Here is a 12,660-nt window from a genome sequence, read left to right on the forward strand (position 1 = left end):
TTTTATACTCTTTTATGACATCCTTTGTCATTGATGTCAAAGGGGGAGTAGTGGAGATAAAAATGCATGTACAAAGAAGATCACTTGCTCAAGGGGAGCACATCCTTTTTTGGATTTCAGTTTTGGGATAACAGTTTTGGATTTTTCTCATGAGTATTGCCATCAATGCCAAAGGGGGAGTGTTGGAATTCTACACTCATATGAGAATAGTTGATGTTGTCATTGATGGCAACCAACTGGAAACCAACTGGCATCACAGACTTCATGCACCAGCAGACACCAGCACTAACATACACTTACACCGGCATTCAGATTTCATTGGCAACAAAGCACACTAGCACTCAGGCCAACACGAGATGAACTTTTGTTTATTGTAATATAATTATCTTTTGTAAAGCCAACATGGTATATTATAAAGACTCATATATGTATGAGATCTTGTAGATCATTTTGGTAATGTAATGGATAGGTGATTATTATTGGTATATGTAAAGACAATGAAAGATTTTGGTTAAGGTATATGACTGAGCTTAAACCGGTATTGAACTAAGAATTAGAGATGCTATTTTGAGCAATAAATTGTATTGGATTTAATTAACCATATTGTAGTCAGTGAGACTCTTCATTGAGCAGTGAGCTCTAGGCTGTTGGCCTTCCTACATGTGCAGGCCCCTATTGTAAGTAGTATTTATTCATTGGCCAGTGAGTAAATATTGTGGGTCACAAATCCCACTGAGGTTTTTCCCACACCGGGTTTCCTCATTAAAGTATCTTGTGTTATGGTGTGCATTTATGTTGTCTCTATTATTTGTGTTTACTACATTAATTCTTGTTTACTGGTACATTGTTCTGTGTGGCAAAGTTATAAATAAGTTGAAATATTCAATACATTGGTTAGACACTAATTCAGCCCCCTCTTAGTGTCTTTGGGACTGTCATTGAATCTAACAACATGTATAAATAAAAGTTATTTGAATTTTGAAAGTAGTTTATGGGGTCCAAATTTAGTGTAAGAGTTGACATGTATCTTGTACTTGAAAGAAATGGAAAAGTCTAATTAAAAGAGTAATTCCTTTCTTAAGCATATATGTAGAGTAGTCCAGAACAAGAATTGATTTCAATTAATAAATGTAATAAGAATTGTAGACAAAACCTATAGAGTATATAATATTTCACATACAAAAAATGTATCTACAATTAGAGAAACTCAATTTCAATCATCAAATATATATATATGTGTGTGTGTGTGTGTGTGTGTGTGACTTTGGATAATAGTTTTAATATGATTTGAATTAACCAAAATAGTCATAAAGTCATAAAATGTTTCATGTCAATAAGAGTATAGCATATATATCCAATACAATGATACGAGCTTTCCAAAATCCATATGGTAATAAAATGTCACATATACATAATACAAAACATATGCTAAAAAATGCCATTCAGGCATACAATAAAGGCCCATAGTCTACCAATTTCCCACCAGCACCAGAAAATAGATCACGAGCTACCTTCGACTGTCGAGAGGATGGAGATATACGCAATGCGGGCATCTTTCAAATGAGCTCACTTGTCCTCCTTTATAGACTTCTCTGGAGCTCCAATTGATACAATCAAAACTATAAACATCAATATATAATATATTTAAAAAATAAATTTTAGAATGACAAAGAATAGAATAATTACTTACTGCAAACATATAATCACTTTGTTCATCCACAATGGGGGGACGATCATCCTCAGGAGTGACAAGGCCCTACATAAATATAGATGATTAAAAGAACAATTGAAATGTACTAATTTGTCTCATACCTCTGTCAAAGCTTCTAGATTTGCTACTACTACAACAACACCATGATCTGATGTAGCTCGAACATTAGGAGGAGTATCTAATGTCAACAACTAAAAATGAAACAATAACTATTATTTAATTATAAAAACTACTAAACTTGTTTTAGAACACCGTTAATGAATAAAGGTTACCTCGGTGTAAGTGCTTCGATGAACTTCACTATGAGGTGTCAGTGTCGAAGCTCCAACACCAAACTATTTGACATCGAAAGTGACTTATGAGAAAACCATTCATCTAATATTGACTATTCACATGTAAAAGTTGAATTATTTATTGGAAACCTATTTGAGAACTCGATGGTGTCATGTAAAACGTGGCTGGGGGAATGTCATAGGTAGTACAAACACTTTGACCCTATATTTTTATCACAATCATTGTACTAATTTAGTTATTCTAACACTTCAAAATAAATTTTAATAAACAAAATTAAATGAAGTTGCAAAAATTTACCTAGGTATCAATGTCGAATGTCTCACTCAGTAGAGAATCTATCATGACTATTGTGTAGGTGCATGTGGACAACTATTAGGCTAATAACTGCAAAGGGCCCCACATGACTGACAATAGTGAGATGAAACTTGAGGACTATAAGATTCATCCACATCAACATGTTCTAGAGGCTCGACATACTGTATGAGGGTCAATGATATAATGGACTCTACAATATCCAATTCGACACTATCCTTCATAATGGAAGGAATAGTCAACTAGCTATCCACCATAGGTATAACCAAGGTTCTCGGTGCTAGGTTTGGGTCATCCTATGCCCTTGCTCTGTCATGTGAAAATCCCCCACCCCTACCTTGAGAATTTAGGTAGTCAAAATAGTTAGGGATATCATTGATGACAAACTCACAATAGAGTTTCCTCAAATAGTACTGATGCACCTCATGATTATTACATGGCGGTTGACCAAAAACCATCCACAACCTATCCCAAAAGTTATTCCTTATCCCTTCATGGTGGCACCAATGGATAGGGAACCTCCTACCTCTAGGCTGTAAGGGTTGATTGGTTCTAGGTGTTAATATGAGGATCTAGTTAACATTGAGAGGGGGGTAAATTAATGATAACAATAAACTGCAAACTTTCATGAATTTGAACAATACTTCGTAAAATAGTTCATAACTAGTACCGATAGCTGATTAAACAATCACTTAATGCAGATTTACCAAAACATTATCGGTAACAACTTAAGTGTTCATCATTAAGTAAAGACATCAAATGCATAACTCATCAATCCATCCATAATATGAACACAAGGGTTTTTCACGTGGAAACCCAAATAGGAAAAACCACGGTGGGAATTGATACCCACAAAATATGCACTCTTTCATATTGTGCCCTATTAGGAGCCTAGCCCAGTTAGGATCTTTACAACAATGCCCAGTTAAGAGAAGACCCTATTAGGAGTCACCCGATCAAGGGATTTTACAACTTAGCTCTGTTAGGAGTAACCTCATTAGAGGATTTAAACTCAAGTTGTTGAGCTACCCGATTAAGGGATTTATACAATTAGGCATGTTAGTACCTACTTGGTTAAGGGATTTTAGTGTTGCTACAACTATTAGGAAACAAAAGATAAATGATCTGGACTCAACACTTCATAGCTTTCTATTACAGATCTTTGTCAGCTCCAATCTACTTCTCTCAATCAGGTTCGACACACACACACACTTCTTTGATTACTAGGACACTTAACCTTCTCAAACTCATCCTAAATACATTTTACAATTAGGTGGGTTACAAAAACCTAACCTATAATGAATCTACATCATAGATCACATCAGATCATTACAAATCATTAAAAATCATTATACAGATCATTACAACAAATTACAAGACAATTACGGTCGTTGAATGATCATAACTCATCAACGCACATCAATCTGATAAGCTATCAAACCCTTATCACATTCTCCCAAGCACTTTGCTTATTTCCAAGAAATTGAATCCTTGTACGCTCCAAAAACAATATCTTATCTCTTCATATGGATTTTGACACATCATCATCAACTTATGAACATGAAAAGAATCACTACCAAACCATAAATCATCACTGGTCAAAGATCTTGATATTGGCTCTCAAACCCTAGCTGATTACACAACAACCAATAATAAACATGACTTCTAGTTCTCCAAACATGATGTGGTTTATGAAATAGACTCCTTATGATTTCATAAGCACACATTCCAAACTGCAACACCTAACTCATCACGGATCTCTACTACAATCATCTCCTTCTCTATTCCTTCTTACCGGTTCACTACTACTTAGGAGTTTTTCTATCCAACTCAATCCAATTCAATTGTTTATCGGTTAGACTTAACCAGTAAACTTAGATGACATACCAAGCATAAAAAAACATGGACAAATATGGACAAACATGGTTGCCATCAATTAAAACACAAAAAACTGATCATCAAACATCATATCATAATTATATCATCACCAATAGTCCTTTATTGGTACACCATCATCTCCATCAGTTATGCCAACATGCCAACAATCTCCCCCTTTGGCATTGATGGAAACACCAAAAACTTCAACACCAAAATCTCATAATGAAACTTGTTATATCATTGTCTAGTCATCAGTTCTTCTCCTTTTCTTTTTATTGCTCTTCTCCCCATAACTATTACATTTCTTCTCCCCCTTTGACAACAATGCCAAAGGTGCAAAGGCATCTTCTGTCATCATCTTAGCTGATCCCCCTGAGGAGTAGACCACTTCTCATCAATCCATAGTGAAAGATATTCAATAAGTCCACTGGATTGATGCTTCACCAACATCCTAGTTCATCTTAGGCAGGGTTATAACCCCTAACTTACCTCTGAGATATTCAAAGGTAGCTTTAGGTAGCAGATTAGTGAATATAACAATCAAGTGCTCCTTACTATATACATGCTCCAATCTCACTTTCTTTTCTTGTACTCTTTCTCTCATAAAATAATACTTCAATTCAATATGTTTAGTTCTTGCATGCAGTACCGAGTTCTTAGAAATGTGTATAGCACTAATGTTATCATAATGTATGATCATCGGTTCTGCCATATCTTGCTTGTATCCTTCCAAGACATGTCTCATCCATATATCTTGTGTACAATTCATGGATGTAGCCACATATTCTGCTTCAGCTGTAGCCTGAGATATACAAGTTTGTTTCTTACTGGTCCAAGAAACCAGTTTGCCACCTAGAAAGAATGCACCACCGGTTGTGCTCTTCCGATCATCTACATTCCCTGCCCAATCAGAATCAGTGAATACCTACAAATAAAAATTGCCTATGTATGGATACCATAATTCATAATCAACTATCCCGCTAAGATATCTAAATATCCTCTTCACTATTGTCATATGTGTCTCCTTAGGGCTCTTCTAAAATCTTGCAACTAAACCAACTACATGGGCAATATCCAGTCTACTATGAACAACATAATGCAATTTTTCAATCATGGACCTGTATTCCTTCTCATCCACAAAGGGTGAATCATCCTCTTTTGACAATGTACAATAGGTAACCATAGGTGTTCCAACCGGTTTATAGTCTTCCATTCTAAAGGTCTTTAACACTTCCTTCACATACTTGGACTGACAAATAAAAATTCCACCTTTCAGTTGTTGGACATGCAATCCAATGAATTTTTTTATCTCACCTATAAGAGGCATCTCAAATTATTTCATCATCTCATTTGCAAAAGTCATACTCATATCATCATTTCCACCAAATATGATATCATCAACATCTTGTCTCCTTCAGTCTTCAAATAAATACTATTGTCCTTACGGGTTCTCAGAAATCCTATTTTTATCAGATGTGCATGAAGTCTTTCAAACCATGCCCTTGGTTCTTGCTTCAATACATATAATGCCTTATGCAGTTTGCATACCAGATCTTTATCTTATGTTAATGCAAACCCATATGGTTGTTCAATATACACCTCTTCTTCAAGAATACCACTTAGAAATGTTGACTTAACATCCATTTGATATGCTTTAAGGCCTTTAAAAGAAGAAAATGCAAGTAGCATTCTAACTCCTTCAAGCCTAGAAATTGGTGCAAAGGTCTCTTCATAATCTTCACCTTCTTCTTGTGCATACCCTTTGCATACTAGTCTTGCCTTGTTTCTTACAACTTCTCCATCTTCATTCAACTTGTTTCTAAGTACCCATTTTGTACCAATTACATTTTTATCATCAGGTCTAGGAACAAGTGACCATGTATTTTTTTTCCCAATTTGATCAAGTTCTTCATTCATTGCATTTAACTAGTCATCATCCTTAAGAGCTTCTCTAATTGTCTTTGGTTCAACTATAGAAATCAAACAAGAGTTTTCTCTAATTTTTCTTCTAGTCTGCACTCCAGCATTCTTCTCACCTATGATCTGGTCTTCAGAATGATTTAGCCTTACATATCTAGGAATTAACTATTCCAGTTCAATAACCTCTTCTTGTTCTTCATCTTCTTCATCTACCGCTTGAGCATCTTAATTTGCACTATTATTCTCAACATCTTTTTGCACTTCTGATTCAATAAACACAAGTTTTTGTTCATCATCTATTGGATCCGATTTGCTAGTATCATCAAACTTATCAGGAAATTCATTAATTTTTACACTCAGACTCTCCACAATCTTCTTTGTCCTTTTGTTGTAACACTTGAAATCTTTTCTCTTAGTGGATTAGCCAAGAAATGTTCCTTCATCACTCTTACCATCAAATTTACTAGTATAATCATCTCTTTTTATTAAACATCGGTTGCCAAAAACTTTGAAGTAACTAACACTAGGAGTTATACCATACCATAACTCATAGGGTGTCTTATCATTACATTTCTTAACAAGTATCCGATTCAATGTGTAAACAATAGTGCTGACTGCTTCTCTTCAAAACATCTTAGGTACATCTCCCTATATCAGCATAGTTCTTGCAACTTCAACAATGGTCTAGTTTCTACTTTCTACAATTCCATTATGATGTGGTGTCCTTGCAGCAGATAACTACCTCTTTATTTCATTTTCATCACAATATATCACAAACTCATCAGATGTAAACTCTCCAGCCTGGTCTGAACTCAAGCACTTAATATTCTTGTCAGTTTCCTTTTCCACTAAGGCTTTGAATGCCTTGAAATTGCTAAAATCATCTGACTTTTCTTTTAGAAAAGTAACCCACATCATTCTAGAAAAATCATCAATAAATATCATGAAATACTTGTCACCATAAAAACTTCTAGTCCTCATAGGACCACATAAGTCAGTGTGCACCAAATCTAGAATATGCTCAGAAGAAAAATATTTTCTCTTAAAAGAAGATGTAGTCATCTTACCCAACTGACATCTTTTACACAACATATTGTCTGGTTTAACAAGTTGTGACATACCTCTCACTACACTAGATTTGCCGACCTTAACCAAATTATCTAACTTCACATGATAAAACTTTCTATGCCATAACTAGATATCTTCAACCTTAGCAACCAAACAACTATTCACATTAGCATTCAAATGGAATAAGTTGATGAATACTAAGAGGGGGGGGTGAATTAGTATACCAAAAAATATTGTAATCAATCTTTTAAACAGTTTAGCAGATAACTGGTGCAACAGATTCACTAATAAACTGGTTAAGATAAGTGCAAACCAAATAGAAAACAAAGAATTCACCCACAAAAGCACAATCACCATGACACAAGATATTTGACGTGGAAACCCAAATGGGAAAAACCATGGTGAGCAGAAACTCACAAGTAACTATCTACAGAATAGTAACTAGACTGATTAAGGTCATACAATGTTCTTCACCAGAATAGATCATGTTAGGAATCTAGATCTCTGTTAGGAGATAAGCCCTATTAAAGACTACCTTGTTAAAGGATTTCAGATCCACAGTTGTGAACCACCTTGTTAGAGGATTTACAAAGGCTTTGTTGGGCCTACCCGGTTAAGGGTTTTAGACTTGTCAAAGATATTAGTAATCAACAAGTGAATGATCTAGATGCTAGCACAATATGCTTAATTGGATCCTTGACAACTCCTTGTTAATGCATTTCATCATTACTTTAGTGTTCAATATCTCCACACTCTATCTCTTCACATAGACCTAATCTTCTCTTCAATGATCACAAATAACCTTTTCTATTATATATCTCACACATGTAAACCCTAGACATGATGTCCTTATAAAGGAATCTGATTTCATGTCATTCCAATAGAATTAGACTACAAGTTCCTAGGTACAGTGCATTTAGACACATTTGGTAACATGGCACAAACACATCGCCAAAGTGTCGGTGGATGATAACTCATCACACATTATAGTAATACCAGTTGGTAACTCATCACTGATATATACCAGTGTTAGTGAACAGATTTGTCCTTCGAAGATAACTATACAAATAAACTCAAAATGCCCAGAATGAAGGACAAAAAGTACTAACAGTTGGATAGATTATCATTGAAGTGATAATCTTCCTCTTGATTGAGAGGTACAGCTCCCTCTTAGAAGATTTACAAGGAATTAAATTGTTGATATGCTTTTAACCAGAAAGCAATAAAGGAAAATAACATTCATCCATAGCCATGAAAATGAATGCCAAAGACTTACAAAACAGATATAAATGAAGACCATTAAATCAAAGTTTAATTTTCTGCACTTATGGATAGCATTTGGACTAAAAACTAACAGAAAAAGTCGTTGCTCCAATCTGGCTTACTTTCAAGCACATAGACTTGTAATAAATCCACATACACAATTGATTATAACAGAAAAGACACTAATAAACAACTGCAAAGGCTCAAATTCCAGCTACAGTCATGAGAAGAATGTTAGCAACACAAAGATTGAAGATATCATCTGCATTCCACTCATGTCTAAAAATCAACTCAAAGATTGATATTTTATGTACAAAGCAATGCTTAGAAAAGCTTCATATCCTCCCTTACAAATAAAAATCTACTCCCCCTGCCCCACAAGCTGCTGGAAGAAAAGAAAAAGAAGAAGAACCCCGCCTCCCTCAATTCTTTCACAAGAAATAACTACATGAGATCATTATTCAGTTTTATAACTGAATCTCGAAAAACCTTTTCACTTACCCTTTTCACTTTCCCCATTACTCTTATTTATAACATCAAATATTTATAAACATTAGAAATATAATTCTCTAAAGTTTATAAGAATATTTGGACAGGTGGCACTTGAATATTTTAACTCAAAATAAAAATATTCATTATGCTGGGTACACTGAAAATATTTGTGACAGTCAAAATCTATCTTGGTGCGAGGCCCATAACTTTTGTTTGCACTGTTAGATTTTTATCAATTTTGGATATGTTGGTCGAAACGTAGTTTTCTCCATTTTGACTGGAGAGATTTCAAAAATAATGTTTGAGTAAAAAGATATGTGCTACTGTGTGCGGGTCTATATGATTGTCATAAAATCAGACCTCTAGAGCTTGAACCTTGAATTTCATTGAGCAGTTTGAACATCATTGAACTGTTTGAACTAGGTTCAAATGGTTCACAGTCTAGAGAAAGATTATATGAAACATCATCCGCGACCATGAAATAGAGCTGCTGCAAAACATTTGATATGAATGTTAGCCTGAAAATGTCTTAGACACAATTGACAACCTGTGGTACCTAAATGAACACTATTAACTCTATTCAAGATGGTTCAAGGGGTTCATGAGGTTGAAACAAACCATTGAAATGTAATGCCAAGGATTTATAAATGATTTACAAGCGGATTAGGGATTGAAGCAACAAATTTTTAACAAGACAAGGACTCAACTAAAATTTTTGCAAGGTGACTCACTCTTGTTATGAGGGACGAATGACAAGATAACATTGGCTCTGACTGGGGACCGGGACTGTAAAGGACTAGGAGAATCCATAATGTCTTTGGAAAAGATTAGTGCCTAGCCATTGGGCAATAGAGTCAAGAAAAACAAAGCACATGAAGCTTCTTGTAGAGGGCGGAGGCAATAAGGAAAAAATAAAAAGCTAAAACCCACACTAAACCAAGGCTGAAAATTAAGACAAGCTACACCTAGATCACACCAAAAATATTATTTACAAAAATATACAGGTAGGAAAATCCCACGATGATAACTGGAGCTAATAACTTCTTACACAAAACCATCCACCAGTTGGGAGAAGAAGGAGTCTTTTCTAAAAAATGGCTTGTGTTCAAATGAAGCAACCCAGAACCATGCTCTTCTGGTAACTTCTTCAATGTTGAACACCAAACTAACAATATGCAGGAATTTTGTGAATACACATTCATGCCCAAAAAGCCATATTTCATCACATGAACTTCTGAATTTTATGGAAACATTTGCACAGTACTGCTCAGATAATATTCTATTTCTGGTTGAAAAAAGTAATGCTCAGAAATTCCTAGGGAAAAGGCTGCATCATTCTCACAATCACCACTATTAAGACCATCATTCTTAAAATAATTTTCAGCATTTGAACTAATCTCGGAATAGAGAGACACTTCATCATGCATGGGGTCCAACTTAGTTGAAACAGCTTCAACAGCTTTTACTAAAATTAAATCTGCAAATTCCCTATCCAAACTTAATGCATGAAATGAATTAATACCTGAATCCTTCTCCTTGAAATCCTCTTCTTCAATGGATGACAAGAAATGCTCTATGATCTCTTCTTCACAAAAAGAAGTACTATCCAAACCGGCCAACAGTTCTTGGGACTACAAGACTTCCTGAGTTTGACCATTATTTTGTTTCACTTCTGAATTTTCTTTTTCAATCAGATTTTTAGAATGGGAAACATATTTACCAAGACATGATTCCACCTTATTGTTAACACAATATTCATTAGGAAGACATAATATTGCTTTATTGTCAAAATGAAATGATTCTACGAAGGACTCATCACAAGCTTTTAAACATAAAGAATCATTTTCATCAATTTTATGTATAAGTTTGAAAGCTTCATACTCTAGTTGCATGTAAATCTAAAAATTTTCATCTTTTATACTTTTTGGAACAAGATAACTTTCCATACTATCAAAACTAAAAGTTTTTGTTTCCAGGTAAGAGAAAGACCTCAAAAAACCTATTTCATTCAAGCCCATAGGTTCTCCAATGTTGTCGTGATTATTCTCACTTACCATTGTTTGACTTTCATGAGACTGAACTATTTCTTGCTGAAATTCTCACTCATTCATGACAAGGTAAGGTAGGAGTGAGATGAAACTGATATGGCTGGAGCCTCATCATCATCAAATTTTAATTATTCTTTCAATTGGGATACCCTTTTTTCATATTCATGCAACAACCATGTCTTTTCTTTCAGTTCTTTTAATTTGTGAAATCTAACGCAAAGACTTCTCCATAGAAGAGTGGATGCATGATCATATTCCACACTTATATTATTTCTAACAGCATGAGAAATAATTTCTTTGTATTTCTCCAAGAAGTCATGGAGTACTTTATCATCTATTGTAACAATTTCCAAGATCGAAGGATCTGGTCTTTTCCCTTTTCTCATTGCTCTTGCCTTGAGCATGATGTTTATATACTGAGTCACCAATCTCCTACACAAAGATAAATCTAAAAATCTGAGGAAACAAAATGTACTTGTCTTTGATTCCAAATCCCCAGCAAAGTCGCCAAAAATCAGTTAGTGAACAGATTTGTCCTTCGATGATAACTATACAAATAAACTCAAAATGCCTAGAATGAAGGACAAAAAGTACTAGCAGTTGGATAGATTATCATTGAAGTGATAATCTTCCTCTGAATTGAGAGGTACAGCTCCCTCTTAGAAGATTTACAAGGAATTAAATTGTTGATATGCTTTTAACCAGAAAGCAATAAAGGAAAATAACATTCATCCATATCCATGAAAATAAATGCCAAAGACTTACAAAACATATATAAATGAAGACCATTAAATCAAAGTTTAATTTTCTGCACTTATGGATAGCATTTGGACTAAAAACTAATAGAGAAAGTCGTTGCTCCAATATGGCTTACTTTCAAGCACACAGACTTGTAATAAATCCACATACACAATTGATTATAACTAAAAAGACATTAATAAGTAACTGCAAAGGCTCAAAGTCCAGCTATAGTCATGAGAAGAATATCAGCAACACAAAGATTGAAGATATCATCTGCATTCTATTCATGTCTGAAAATCAACTCAAAGATTGATATTTTATGTGCAAAGCACTGCTTAGAAAAGCTTCAACTCCACCCTTACAAATAAACATCTACTCTCCCTCTCCCACAGGCTGCTGGAAGAAAATAAAAAGAAGAAGAACCCTACCTCCCTCAATTCTTTCACAATAAATAACTACATGAGATCATTATTCAGTTTTATAGTTGAATCTTGAAAAACCTTTTCACTTACCCTTTTCACTTTCCCCATTACTCTTATTTATAACATCAAATATTTATAAACATTATAAATATAATTCTCTAAAGTTTATAAGAATATTTGGACAAGTGGCACTTGAATATTTTAACTCAAAATAAAAATATTCATTATGCTAGGTGGACTGAAAATATTTGTGACAGTCAAAATTTGTCTCGGTGCGGGTCCCATAATGTTTGTGTGCACCGTTAGATCATTCTCAATTTTGGATATGTTGGTTGAAACCTAGTTTTCTCCATTCTGATTAGAGAGATTTCAAAATAAATGCTTGAGTAAAAATATATGTGCTACTGTGTGCGGGTCTGTATGACTGTCATAAAATCAGACCTGCAGAGCTTGAACCTTCAATTTCATCGAACAGTTTGAACATCACTGAACTATTTGAACTAGGTTCAAA

This window comes from Cryptomeria japonica, chromosome 2, assembly GCF_030272615.1.
Source record: "Cryptomeria japonica chromosome 2, Sugi_1.0, whole genome shotgun sequence".
NCBI lineage: Eukaryota > Viridiplantae > Streptophyta > Pinopsida > Cupressales > Cupressaceae > Cryptomeria > Cryptomeria japonica.